The sequence below is a fragment of the Cetorhinus maximus genome, chromosome 4 (assembly GCF_964194155.1).
Source record: "Cetorhinus maximus chromosome 4, sCetMax3.hap1.1, whole genome shotgun sequence".
Classification (NCBI taxonomy): Eukaryota; Metazoa; Chordata; class Chondrichthyes; order Lamniformes; family Cetorhinidae; genus Cetorhinus; species Cetorhinus maximus.
Window position 1 is genome coordinate 105103647 of NC_135882.1, and position 12750 is coordinate 105116396.

Genomic DNA, 12750 nt, shown 5'->3' on the forward strand with positions numbered 1-12750 from the left:
GATGGAGTTTAGAAGGATGGGGGGGGATCTGATTGAAACTTACAGACTACTGAAAGGCCTCGATAGAGTGGACTTGGGAAAGATGTTTCCAATAGTAGGAGAGACTAGGACCCAAGGGCACATCCTCACAGTAAAGGGAAGACCTTTTAGAACAGAGATGAGGAGAAACTTCTTTAGCCAGAGAGTGGTGAATCTATGGAATTCATTGCCACAGAAGGCTGTGGAGGCTAGGTCATTGAATGTATTTAAGACCGAGATAGATAGGTTCTTGATTGGTAAGGGGATCAAAGGTTATGGGGAGAAGGCGGGAGAATGGGGTTGAGAAACTTATCAGCCATGATTGAATGGTGGAGCAGACACGATGGGCCGAATGGCCTAATTTCTGCTCCTACGTCTTATGGTCTTATGGATGTGTGATGGGATTGTGAGTGTGTGAGTTGAGAGTAATGAGAAGAGTGAGTTACCCTGGCGGAACAGAAGAGACCATTCATCCTCTTCCTGCACTGGATGGCTGTCCTGTTTTGAAAGATGTAGATGCTGACCACTGCCACCACTGCCTCCCATGCTGGATTGGTGACCTTGCTTGCTAATCTTCGCCTAGAGCTGGAGTAGAGGACATCGTGGTGGGCCTCCGCTGCGTTCAATAGGGGCTCAAGGGAGGCATTACTAAATTTGTGGACAGTATGTTTCCTCCCTTTGGCAGCCATCAGTTCGCAGCAGTTTCCTATCTCTTGAAGAGTGCTTGCTTTGTGTGGAGGCGGCTTTTAAATTTGGCTCCCGGTTTACTGAAGGCCTGGGGTGATGGGGTGGGCGAATCAGAGGCTGCCCCGCCAATGATCTGGTGTGTTTCCGGGCACTGAATTATTAATGAGGTGGGACGCATTGGAAATGGGACGATACAGTGTGAAAAGCCACCCATTGCGGCTGGCAGGTAAAATGTTATTTTTCCAACCCACTATCGCACTTAGTGCAAATCTGGGATGATTCGGCTCGAAATTTTCTCAATTCTGAAACCTGAAAAATTGGATGGACTTTTCCCTCCTGCCAGCGGTGGGATTCATGGTGGAAAATTCGGAGAGAGGCCAAAAGTCAGACTCCTGCCAACTGGAAAAGAGTTTGGAATTTTCCCCTCATCCCTTTCAGGGCAGGTTAATGATGGGTCAGGTTTCCCACTGGTCCATGTCGGGAACGCCATTTGCATGCATTACCATGTCATGAATGCTCATTAAAAACGCTACTCACTGGAATGACAATGCGCCTTCCAATCTTGCATCACGCCAGCGGGAATTTAGACCAGTATAAAATACCTTTGGAAATGAGTGGCATGCACCGATCAACCCTCATTTCGCTCGTGACTTCGAGGTGAGTTCAACATTCAAAGCCTACCTGTAATAGCGCTGCTCTGGTTTCTTTGCGATGGCAGTGTAATGCCACACTGCAGGGGGTGGGGGGTGTAGGTCAGGTCTGCTCACAATGAGTGCCCCAAACTCCAGGAGTACAGCACTGTACTGCGGCTCTCAGGCAGGGCTGCACCCTCAAACAGAGACCAGCATTGTGACCAGGGAGGTGGAGGCGAGTGTGGGGGGTGGGGGTGCGCAGGGAGGACGGTGAACACATGGGGGGGTGGGAGGGAATAGGGTATGGAAGAGTTGAAAGGGCATGGGGGCAAGGATGACAGAAACATGGGGGTGCAATGGGGTATGGAGGTGTTGGAAAGGTAGGGGTGGGCAACGGCAGGCCGGGAAGCTGGAACCTGACATGGAAGACTAGAACACAGATGCAGAAGGGGATGGATGGGAATCGAACTGTATAAATGGGAGAGGAATGGGTTGCACAGTGACTTATGGAGAGGAGTGGGTGGGAGGGGTGGAAGGGAAACTGTGCTCTGATCAGTCATTAGGGACCTGGGGAGCTTAGTGAAAGACAGTCAGAATCCCTGGTCTGGGGCCAAGAGGTCAGGGTGAGAGGTTAAAGGCAGACCTGGGGCTCTGTGGACCTCATAGTCAGGGTGAGAGGTTAAAGGCAGTCCTGGGGCTTCATGGGCCATACTACATATGGCACGTATGTTGTACTCCTGCTCCAGAGGGGTGCAAGGCCTGTTTCCTCAATTAGGTTAAGGCCCATCTTGGTGTGCAAGGTATGTTCACAGTCAGCAGTGATGGGCTTGTCTAGCTCGATCTGGGCTGCAGATAGGATGGCCATGGTTAGGGGGGGCATCTACAGCCTGTAAATGGGGAAAACATAATAAGGGGGGTGGTACTTAAAGCTTTCCTGGGAGTTTGAGGGGCTCTCCTCTGTATGAGACCATGCACACAGTCACGAGATGGGGAGGGGTGAGGTCTACATGGGATAGGGGAACATCAACAGTAATGGGCTCAGGGGGGAGATCTGGAATGTCCAATACAATGGCAATAGGACTCAGGGTTACTCAGGGAGGCTGTAGAATAACTGAAGGGAGATCTACCTGCACATCATGAGGTTCCAGGAAAATTGGAGGGACCCGAACACTGACAGGGGAAGGGTCAAAGCTAATCTCAAAATAAAAATGGAGCACCATCATCTTGAAAGGTTGAAATAATGGTACAATTTGAAATTGAAACCAGAAAAGAATCTGCACGGGTTAGGTCTAAGGCATTGTGGGAAGAGCCCACAGTTCCACAATACATTTGCTCCATTTGAGCATTAACAGAGAGGAAAGTGATAATGGGAAATGCAGGTAACTGTTAAGGAGGCACAGCTGCTGCATATCTGCCAGATCACCACTGAAAGCTTCTAATGTGCTTTCTCCAATTGGCATGGATAATGGGCCAAAGGACATCCAGTCATTGCTCATGTGCAAATTAACCTTCATCAGTTTACCAGATCAGAGATTGCAGGAGTGCCTTTGGTAAGGTGGCACATTTAATGAATGCATCCAGCCTTCTTCAAACATCTGTGGGATTGGCATCTTGGTCACCTACATCTGTGAGTTTGTGCCTCAGCTGCAAGCCTGTATCTGAAAAGCTAGTAGCACCGATGTAGCTTGAGGCCATGACATCGGCTTTCTGTTAACGAGTGGGAGCTTTACTATATTTGTCTAGTACTTATAAACCTGTTGCATCCATCAGTCCACAGGGAGAAGGGGATTGAACAATGGAGCCTGGGCTCATTGCAGCCTTCTTGCAGGTACTGACCCAGTTGAGGAGGAGAAGAAGAAGGGCCCGGCACTGCCTAGCACAACTTCGAGAGGAGGCCCAGCCTGAGCTCCATAGTCCTGGGGAGCCCCAGCAAGAGTCAGAGGAGGTTGGACCCATCCCACGGAGGTGACCCGTGCGACCAAGGGTCTATCGAAGAAGATTTTCCTATCTGGGGATGAGCAAAAGACAATGCCGCACACGTCTGCACTTGTCCAGAGATGTGGTGGATCATAACTGCCTCATTCTGTGGGGGGATCTAACGCCTGGGGACTGGGAGGACATTCCCTGCCAGTGCCCTGAAGGTCGCCACCGCACTCAATTTATTTGCCTGCGGATCATTCCGGGGATCCACAGGGAACCTATGCGGCATCTCACAGTCCTCAGCACATAAATGTATTAAGGAGGTGACAGATACTCTCTACAGAAAGGCTCATCATTATATGAAGTTCACACTCGATGAAGCTAGGCAGGCTGCTAGGTTTCTGGGGCTTGTAGCTATCTCAGGCTTCCCTAGAGTTCAGGATGCAATCGATTTCACGCATGTGGCTTTGAGAGCTCCATGGCAGCAGCCCGTGATGTTCATTAACAGGAAAGGGTGCACTGCCTAAACATTCAACTGGCATGCGATCATCAGAAGTGCATCATGTACAGTTGTGCCAGGTACCCTGGGAGTTCCCATGATTCATACATCCTGAGTCATTCCAGGTGCCTCAAATATTCAAAGGGCCTCGGCAATTACAGGGCTGACTGCTTGGGAATAAGGGGTACCCACTCAAACGATGGCTCATGGCACCCATGCATTGCCCTCAGAGTACCTCAGAGGAGAGATACAATGCAGCGCATAGCTCCACACAACCCATCATCAAGCAGACCATTGGCATCCTGAAGATGTGTTTCTGATGTTTGGACTGCTGAGGGTGGGGCTCTGCATTACTTTCCACAGAAGGTGTCCCACATAATCGTGGTGTGCTGCACCCTTCACAACCTGCTGCTTCAAAGGGGGATCCCTTGCCAGAGGGATACATAGAGGAGGCTGAGAGCTCCTCAGATGATGAAGAGCAGGAAGGGCAAGAAACTGAAGAGGGAGATTAGGGTCAGCTTCCATGTGACAATGCCATCGAAAAAGCACAATGTGGGACCACAACATTCATGGTTATAGAGAATCATCATGGCTGCTGGCCCTGTCCTTTGGCACTACCAATGAGGCTACAAAGGGACATAGATACGTTAGTTAAGTGAGTGGACAAAGACCTGGCAAATGGAGTATAACGTGGGCAAATGTGAAATTGTTCATTTTGGCAGGAAGAATAAAAAAGCTTATTTTCTAAACAATGGGAGATTGCAGAGCTCTGAGATTCAGAGGGATCTGGCTGTCCTAGAGCATGAATCACAAAAGGTTAGTATGCAGGTACAGCAAGTAATTAGGAAAGCTAATAGAATGTTATTGTTTATTGTGAGGGGAATTGATTACAAAAGTAGGGAGGTTTTGCTTCAGTTGCGCAGGGCACTGGTGAGTCTACATCTGGAGTATTGTGTACTGGTCTCCTTATTAAGGAAAGATGTAAGTGCGTTAGAAACAGTTCAGAGAAGATTTACTAGACCTGGAATGGGAGGTTTGTCTTATGATGAAAGATTGCGGACAGGCTAGGCTTACATCCACTGAAGTTTAGAAGAGTAAGAGGTGACTTGATTGAAATCTTTAAGATCCTGAGGGGTTTTGATAGGGCAGACATGGAGAGGATGTTTCCTCTTGTGGGAGAATCTAGAACTAGGGGTCACAGTTTAAAAATAAGGGGTTGCTCATTTAAGACAGAGATGAGGAGAAATTTTTTCTCTCAGAGTTGAAAGTCTCTGGAACTCTCTTTCTCAAAAGGTGGTGGAAGCAGAGTCTTTGAATATTTTTAAGGCAGAGCTAGATAGATTCTTGATTAACAAGGGGTGAAATGTTATCGGGGGTAGGTGGGAATGTGGAATTGCGGTTACATTCAGATCAACCATGATCTTATTGAATAGCGGAGCAGGCTCGATGAGCTGTGTGGCCTACTCCTACTATTAATTTGTATGTTCTTATGTTCTTAAGATGTGCCTGTGACACACTGATAACCACAAGATTCCAGGAGGAGTAAGGTGCAGGCAACAGCAGATGGCCACATTCCTCCTGTCCTTTAGTGCCATGCCAGTGCACTGAAAGGCCTTTAAAACCGGTAACATCAAGGGCAAGTTCAGCATTTAGACTTGCACCTTCAACTCTTATGATTCACTAGGCCCTAATCTTTGGAAGGGTCAGTGGCGAACCCTGTATCATGCGCTGTGCGAAGCGAAAGTTGATGCTACAGTGTAAATGCAGTCATCACCACTTTACTAAGAAACTTTAGCAGACACTGAGATGTGCTCATGGTTGGAGAGACCATTATGGCTGCAGGTCTTGTCCTTTGGCACAAACAATGAAGACAGCCATCACGTTTACAGAAACAATTACAGCTAACACTCCAGGCATTGGAGCATGCCTAACTCCATGTTGTCCTGTAAGGAGTAGGGGTTACGAACGCATTTTGCAGACACTTCCAGTGAAGAGATTGACATATCTCCCTGACATAACACATGGGTCGAGTAACTATCATGACTCAGCCACACTCATATGAATGTGAGGCTCATAAAGGGAGGTGATCACTGAGTGGCAGCATGGCTCACCCTCACAACAAGAGGGCATATAGGTGCATATGCACAATGCTTTCAGATGACGAGACCATTCTCATGAGCAGCAAATGCATTTACAAAGCTGCATGATATATACAGTGATTGAGCACCCGTGACCAAGAAGTGATGTCAAAGTTTCTTACATTTCCTAACCCTACCGCTACATCTAACTGCAGCTCTAACTGCAGAGATGGAGGCAGCCTGCAGACTGCTACGTCCTGTTGTGTGAGATGACCTAGGTGAGCGTCCTCTGGAAGCCTGAGGCCTGGAGGGCCCCGGCCTGATAAGGGTCTCCTGCTTGGGGAGATGCACTCTCCTCGGCCTGTACAGCTGGAGTTGATGGGGTCAGAGACAGAGGCTATTCGGAATGGCTGGATACCCTTTGAGTGTTCTGTGTGGAGGGCCCTACAGTGTCAGGCTGACGCTTCTCCTCCCTGTGCATGCCTGAGGGCCCCTCCCTGACTCCTTGAGAAGAAGGGACTCCTGGAGGGAGGTCGAAGTGCCCTGCCCCCCTCTCGCTTCGGTACTGATAGATTCCACCAATGCCTATAGCGATGGAGTGCAGGTCTGAGCACAAGTCCGGCAGGATCTGCTGGACCAAAGTCTCTAAGGTGGCCGCCACCCTTCCCATAGAGTCCTCAAGACGCTCGCATGTCAGAACCACAACATCAGACAGAACACAAACGGAATCCTCCACCCTTCACTCTAGTCTGTTGACTGCCTCTCACAACTCTACCTGATTTTCCGCCGCCTGTCGTTGCATCTCCAACATTTTATTGATCGCCGCTTGCAGAGGCTCATCATCTGATTCGGACTCAGTGGGTGCCTGATCTTTAATAGTCCTCCGCGTACCAAATATCTGGACTGTCACTGCCTCCAACTGCTGTAATGTGTCATTGAGGTGTTCCCCAGAATATGACCCTGAGCCTATGACCCCCCGAGGTGTGTGTATCTGGGCTGATGGAGGGTGCAGGTGAATGCAGTGATGGGTCTTCTTCAGGTAGCTCCTCAGCATCCTCCTCCTAAGTGGGCTGTGGGCTGGGGGCTGGGAGTTATGTTGGCTCTACTCCTCTGCCTGGACCTGCTGGTACCTGTAAGAGAGAGAAGATAGGTTTAGTTCATGAACAGGCTGAATACAAGTTTGCATGTCACTCACTGTGAATGTCAGGATGCGATCAACCCATGGAGGGGTCATCCATACTGGCTTGGTGGATGAGGCCGATCTCGCCTTCCCCATAGGAGCAATCCCTATCCTCCCTGCTAACTAGGTGGCATCCTCCTTGAATCTGGAGAGCTCAACTATGTTGGCCATCCCTCCTCCAGTCTGGATCTTTCCCTTTTGCTGTGGGCAAGTTGGCCTGCATGAAGACAGATGGATGGAATGTGATGAGAAGGGATGGATTGGAGATTGGGAAGCATGCATGCTGCTGTGTGTGTGCAGAACCCTCTCCAGTAAGGGCTGAGGATGCAGTTTGTGCAGCATGATAGATGAGATGCTGGCAATGCTAAGGTGTCCGTGAGATAATCAGTGCTGATGTCTCCCCCGCTAATATTGTGTGAGATCCCTGAGCAGTGTCACCCTGAACAGTACATAATGCCATTATGAGAGTGTGAGCTTGGAGTGAGCTGAAGGTTGACAGAGTGGATAAGATCAGTCATCCTCTTCCTACACTGGATGGCATTTCTGGGGTGGGTGCCCGGCAAGCTGACCTCCCTTGCAACTGCTGCCCAGGCCGGTGAGGTGAGGTTGGTGGGCTTCCTGGAACCGTCCCTAGAGTAGAGCACATGTTGGTGAAGGCAGACCCCCGGATGAGGGCCTCGAGGGAGTCACTACTAAACCTAGGCGCAGCCTTCTTCGTGTGTGCAGCCATCTCGAGACATCTCCTGAACACAGCAGGGTTGGAGAGGTTGAATGTGTGTGTTCAGGTGGCGTTTAAATATGGTACCTGGACATTTGACCCCATGAGATAATGGTGGGTGAACTAATCAGTTCCCAATATGCCACATGATTCGGAGAGATGCTCGCTTATGCATGATTACTTTGCTTCTGAACACGAAATCGGGCACGATTTCCTGCCAGTCCAACCCACGGGAAAAGTGCTGTGAAACCTACCCGCCATGGTGCTTAGTTTCAAAAATGGAAAATTTTGTCCATTAACTCTGTTTCTCTCTCCACAGCTGCTGCCAGTCCTGCTGAGTATTTCCAGCATTTTCTAGATATAAGTCTCCTTTGTGACATCAATCCTCAATACAAACAATGCTTATATTGACAACGTCACTCTGATGTGATCAAAGTGACTGATTTGGGAAAATGGGAAATCAGATCTTGACATTTGTACATTGATATTAATTTTTTTCTGTTGCATTATTTTCTCTCCTGATAACATTTGTCCAGCTTCAAAGGATCTGAGAAAAAATGACTTGTGGAAAAGAGCCTTATTAACATCTACAGGTGAGTAGGCTGTGATATATTTTTTCATGTGTTTGACATTAAACAACTGCATTTTTGTTCCAGTAGTATCCATCATAGCGTTTGGTCTTAAAATATGGTTTCAGATAACCCTATGATGACAAACTTCAGCCTGTACTGAGACATGCCTACTATCTTGAACTTGTGACTTTAGAGACTGAAAGTTACTCTGTATAATGTTAGTGCACACTTAATGCACTCATATGACATTCTCCTGATAATGTTTTAATAAAGCACTGAGCCATTGAAAATAAATCTCCAGTAAATTACTGAACAGAGGAATGTAATGCAAACATGTTAAGTGTTCACATGCTACTATTGGCATATAGTAAATTTAGTAAATTCCAGGCTGAACTTAATACTGAGCTTTAATGGTTCATCACGTTGATTCTCTGCCCCCTGAGATCATTGGAGGAAAATTTTAAAGGTCAATTTTCCTGAATTTTTGTCCAAGAGAACAACCAGTTTCCAAGGTTCCAAGATCAGGAATAAAAGCAGAGACTTGTGTTTCCAGGTTTTTGTCCCTTTCACATATAATGAGGGGTAAGGACAATGTTGCAGGGTGGCCGAGTTGTACTACTAATGATATAGTTGATCTGAAGACATTTCTTGGGAGGAAACTTTAAGAGCAGGGAGCGGCCGCAAAACGATCCGCCACCCGCGATCAGGCCCTGACTGCAATTTCATGCTGGTTGGCCAATTAACTGCCAGCCAGAATGAAACTCACGCTCAGAAACTCAGCGCTGCCAGGGTGGGGGCAGGAGGAGCGTGAGCGCTGAAGTTTGCTCATGCACAGGGGTGCGCTCACTGAGAGCTCCCTGAAGGCACAGAGCTGCCTCAGGGAGCTGAAGATTATTCAAGTGAAAAATGAAGATTTCACAAATAATATAAACATGTCCCCACATGAGACTCAGTCACATGAAGAGGGAGAGATTAAAAATGAGTTCAAAAAAATTTTATTGTTTTTTTAATCATTGTTGAGACCTCATCCCGCCTGTGGATGAGATTTCACAAAAAATGCAAAGGCCACCTGGCCTATTCGTAAAGTTGGACGGGCAGCGAAAAATTCTACTTAATTAGCTGCTTAAGGGCCTTAATAGGCTTCTTAATTGTTGGCGGGCACGCTGCCAACTCTCATGCACACCTGACGACTGAAATATCACACGAGTGCACGATGACGTAGGGACATTCGCCTGACGTCACTGTGCGTTATTTCACGCTTGGGCGTGTCGGATGTGTGCCCACAAGCCGAGCTGAAAATCGTGGCCTAAGTTTATTTACAATATACTCAGCATCAACTAAATGTGTGCTTTCAACTCCAACTCTATCTCTACACTGACTGCTGAGGTAGCCTGCGCTACTATCCTATTGGTTACTACAGATCATGTGATCTTGCCTAACAAGTGTTATTCTTAAAAGTACATTACATGCGAAATAAAATCATAATTACTACATTCTTCCTCCTTTAACTCGGCTATACATCTCATATTTACAAGTACATATTTTTCAAGACAACATAATATTTACACTGGGTAAGGAATTTGCTAGTTCAGTCTTTAAGGTGGTTTCCTGGTCCGTGTAGAACGTCACAGCTCCACAACTTCCGATGCTCTGTCAGGAACCTCCTGTTCCGGAGTTGCCTGAACATCAGGTGCTTCAGTGGGCACTTGCAGTTCTGTATCCTCAACTCTTACAGGAACATCAGACATGTCTCCTGAGTTGAATATCCTCAACAGGAAACGCAGACCCGACCATGGTCACTGGTGGAACCAAATCTTAGTGATTCGTCTCTATCTTCCTTAAATGGTTCACATGTTTACGGATGATCTGGTCTTTCACCTCCACGTGGTGAGAGATCCAGTCACCGCACTTATTTCAACTGGTAACCACCTTGGTCCTTCCCCGAATCTCTTCACGTATACCGGCTCTCCCTTGGTAAATTTCCTCTCATGACTATGCCAGTCGTGTCTAGTTTTCTGACTTCCCTGACTCCTATCCTTCTTCCCCTCTAAATTTGGCATAATTACGCTCAATCTCTTCCTGAGGCGGCATTTCAACAATAACTCCGCAGGTATGACCCCTGTTGTTGTGTGAGGGGTAGTCCTGTAATGAAAAAGAAAGCGTGCTAGCTTGGTTGCCAAGGAATCACCAGTTAGCTTTTTCATGCCTTCCTTTGAACGTTTGAACTGCCCTTTCAGCCAGTCCTTTTGAGGAAGGGTGGTACGGTGCAGTTTTCACATGAGTGATACTGTTGAGGCTGATAAACTGTTGAAACTCAGCACTCATAAGTGCCGTGCTGTTATTGGAAATTACGACTTCTGGTAGTCCGTGAATGGCAAAATTCTGACGTGGTTTCTCAATTGTAGCGGCCGATGTTGGTGACTTCACCTCATATACGTTAACCATTTTGAATGGGCATCAACAATGAGCAGAAACATTGTCCCCAGGAAAGGCCCAATGTAGTCAATGTGTAACTGCACCCAGGGTCAACCTGGTCACTCCCATGGGTGTAACGGAGCTTCACTGGCAACTTTTGCAGTTTCTGACGTTGCTTTACTAAACTCTCTATTTCACCATCCATCCCAGGCCACCATAGATAGCTGCGTGATATGGTCTTCATTCGGGAAATTCCTGGATGGACACCGTGTAGTTCAATTAAAAGTGGCTTCCTTCCCTTTGGAGGAACTATCACTCGTGCTTCCCAAAATAAGATGCCATCCTGGCTGGTTATTTCATGTCTTCTGTTGAAGTATGATTTCATTTCATCAGATACGGGCACGTGTGACCAGCCATGTAGCACTTGTTCTCGTACCTGAGAGAGGACTGTGTTCCGACTTGTCCAGCCTCTCATCTGTCGAGTGCATACTGGCGAGGAATCTAAGAAATGTAACAGTAAAACAAGTTCCTGCGGATGTGCTGATCATTTTGTTGTAAAGGCAAATGGCTAAGGACATAGATTTGATTGCCAGGCCTATGTATGAAGTGTATTTGTATGCTGCCAGGATTAAAGCCCATTGTTGTATTCTTGCTGAGGCTATGGGTGGTATATCCTTGTCCTCGCTAAACAATCCTAGCAATGGTTTGTGGTCCGAAACGATTGTAAAATGACGGCTGTGTACGTACTGGCGAAATTTCTTGACACCAAAGATGATGGACAGGCCTTCCTTTTCTATCCGCGCATATCCCTTTTCCACTGTGGTGCGCGTTCTTGATATGTAACCTATTGGCCATTCCCTGCCGTCGTCCATCTGATAAGAGAGCACTGCTCCCACCCTGTAGGGAGATGCATCACATGGCAGCACCAATTCTTTCATCTGGTCATAATGCACTAATAGATTGGACGAGTGCAACAATTGCTTCACTTTTAAGAAAGCTTGTTTCTGGGGTGCCTCCCAAGACTAACATTGGTTCTTTTTGAATAGAGAATGCAGGGGGGCCAGCATTGTAGACAAATTGGGTAAGAACCGCCCATAATAGTTGATCATTCCTAGGAAGGCCTTCTTGAAATCCAGATTCACTTCGGACAATAATCTTTTCTGAATAGCACCCTCTTTCACACCACACACTAAACAATCTCTGAGTATGTTGCTCAGAGTCGTACCAAAATCACAATGTTCCATTAACTGCTTCAAATTTGCCACATAGCATGCAATTGTCTCACCCGGGGGCTCTATTTTGAGAATTAAACTTGAACCTCTGCATCATGACTGAGGACTTTGCTTGAAAATGACCTTTCACGAGGTCCACTAATTCATTAAAATTTTTGAATCTGGGATACTGGGTGCCGTCAAACATCTAATCAAGCTGTAGGTTTTGCTCCCACAAGTACTCAGCAGGATCGCTTGCCTCTTCTCTTGCCCTGTAATCTCATTCGCTTGAAAAAAGAATGTGAGGCGTTCTATGTATTGAGACCAATCATCTGTGGCTGGTTCAAATGGATCAATTCTCCCAAATTGTGGCATTTTGAGAGAGGATAACTTCTTCAATTCTAATGGAGCTTGCTGCTTACAATCACTGGGCGAGGCACAGTGCCGATTTCTTTCTAACTTGATTTCTTCTGTTAAATCCTGTTTTATCTTCATCGCCAGTTTTTGTAAGGTGGCCAAGTTGTACTATTAATGATTGAGTTGATCTGTAGACACTTCTTGGGTGGAAACTTTAAGTTTATTTACAACATTGTAGTAATTATGGTTTTACTTAATGTGTAATGTACCTTTAAGAATAAAACTTGTTAAGGAAGATCATGATCTGTAGTAACCAATAGGAAAGCAGCACGGTCTACCTCAGTGGTCAGTGTAGAGACAGAGTTGGAGTTGAAAGCACACGTGTAGTTGCTGCTGAGTATATTGTGAATAAACATAAAATTTCCACCCAAGAAGTGTCTGCAGATCAACTCAATCATTAATA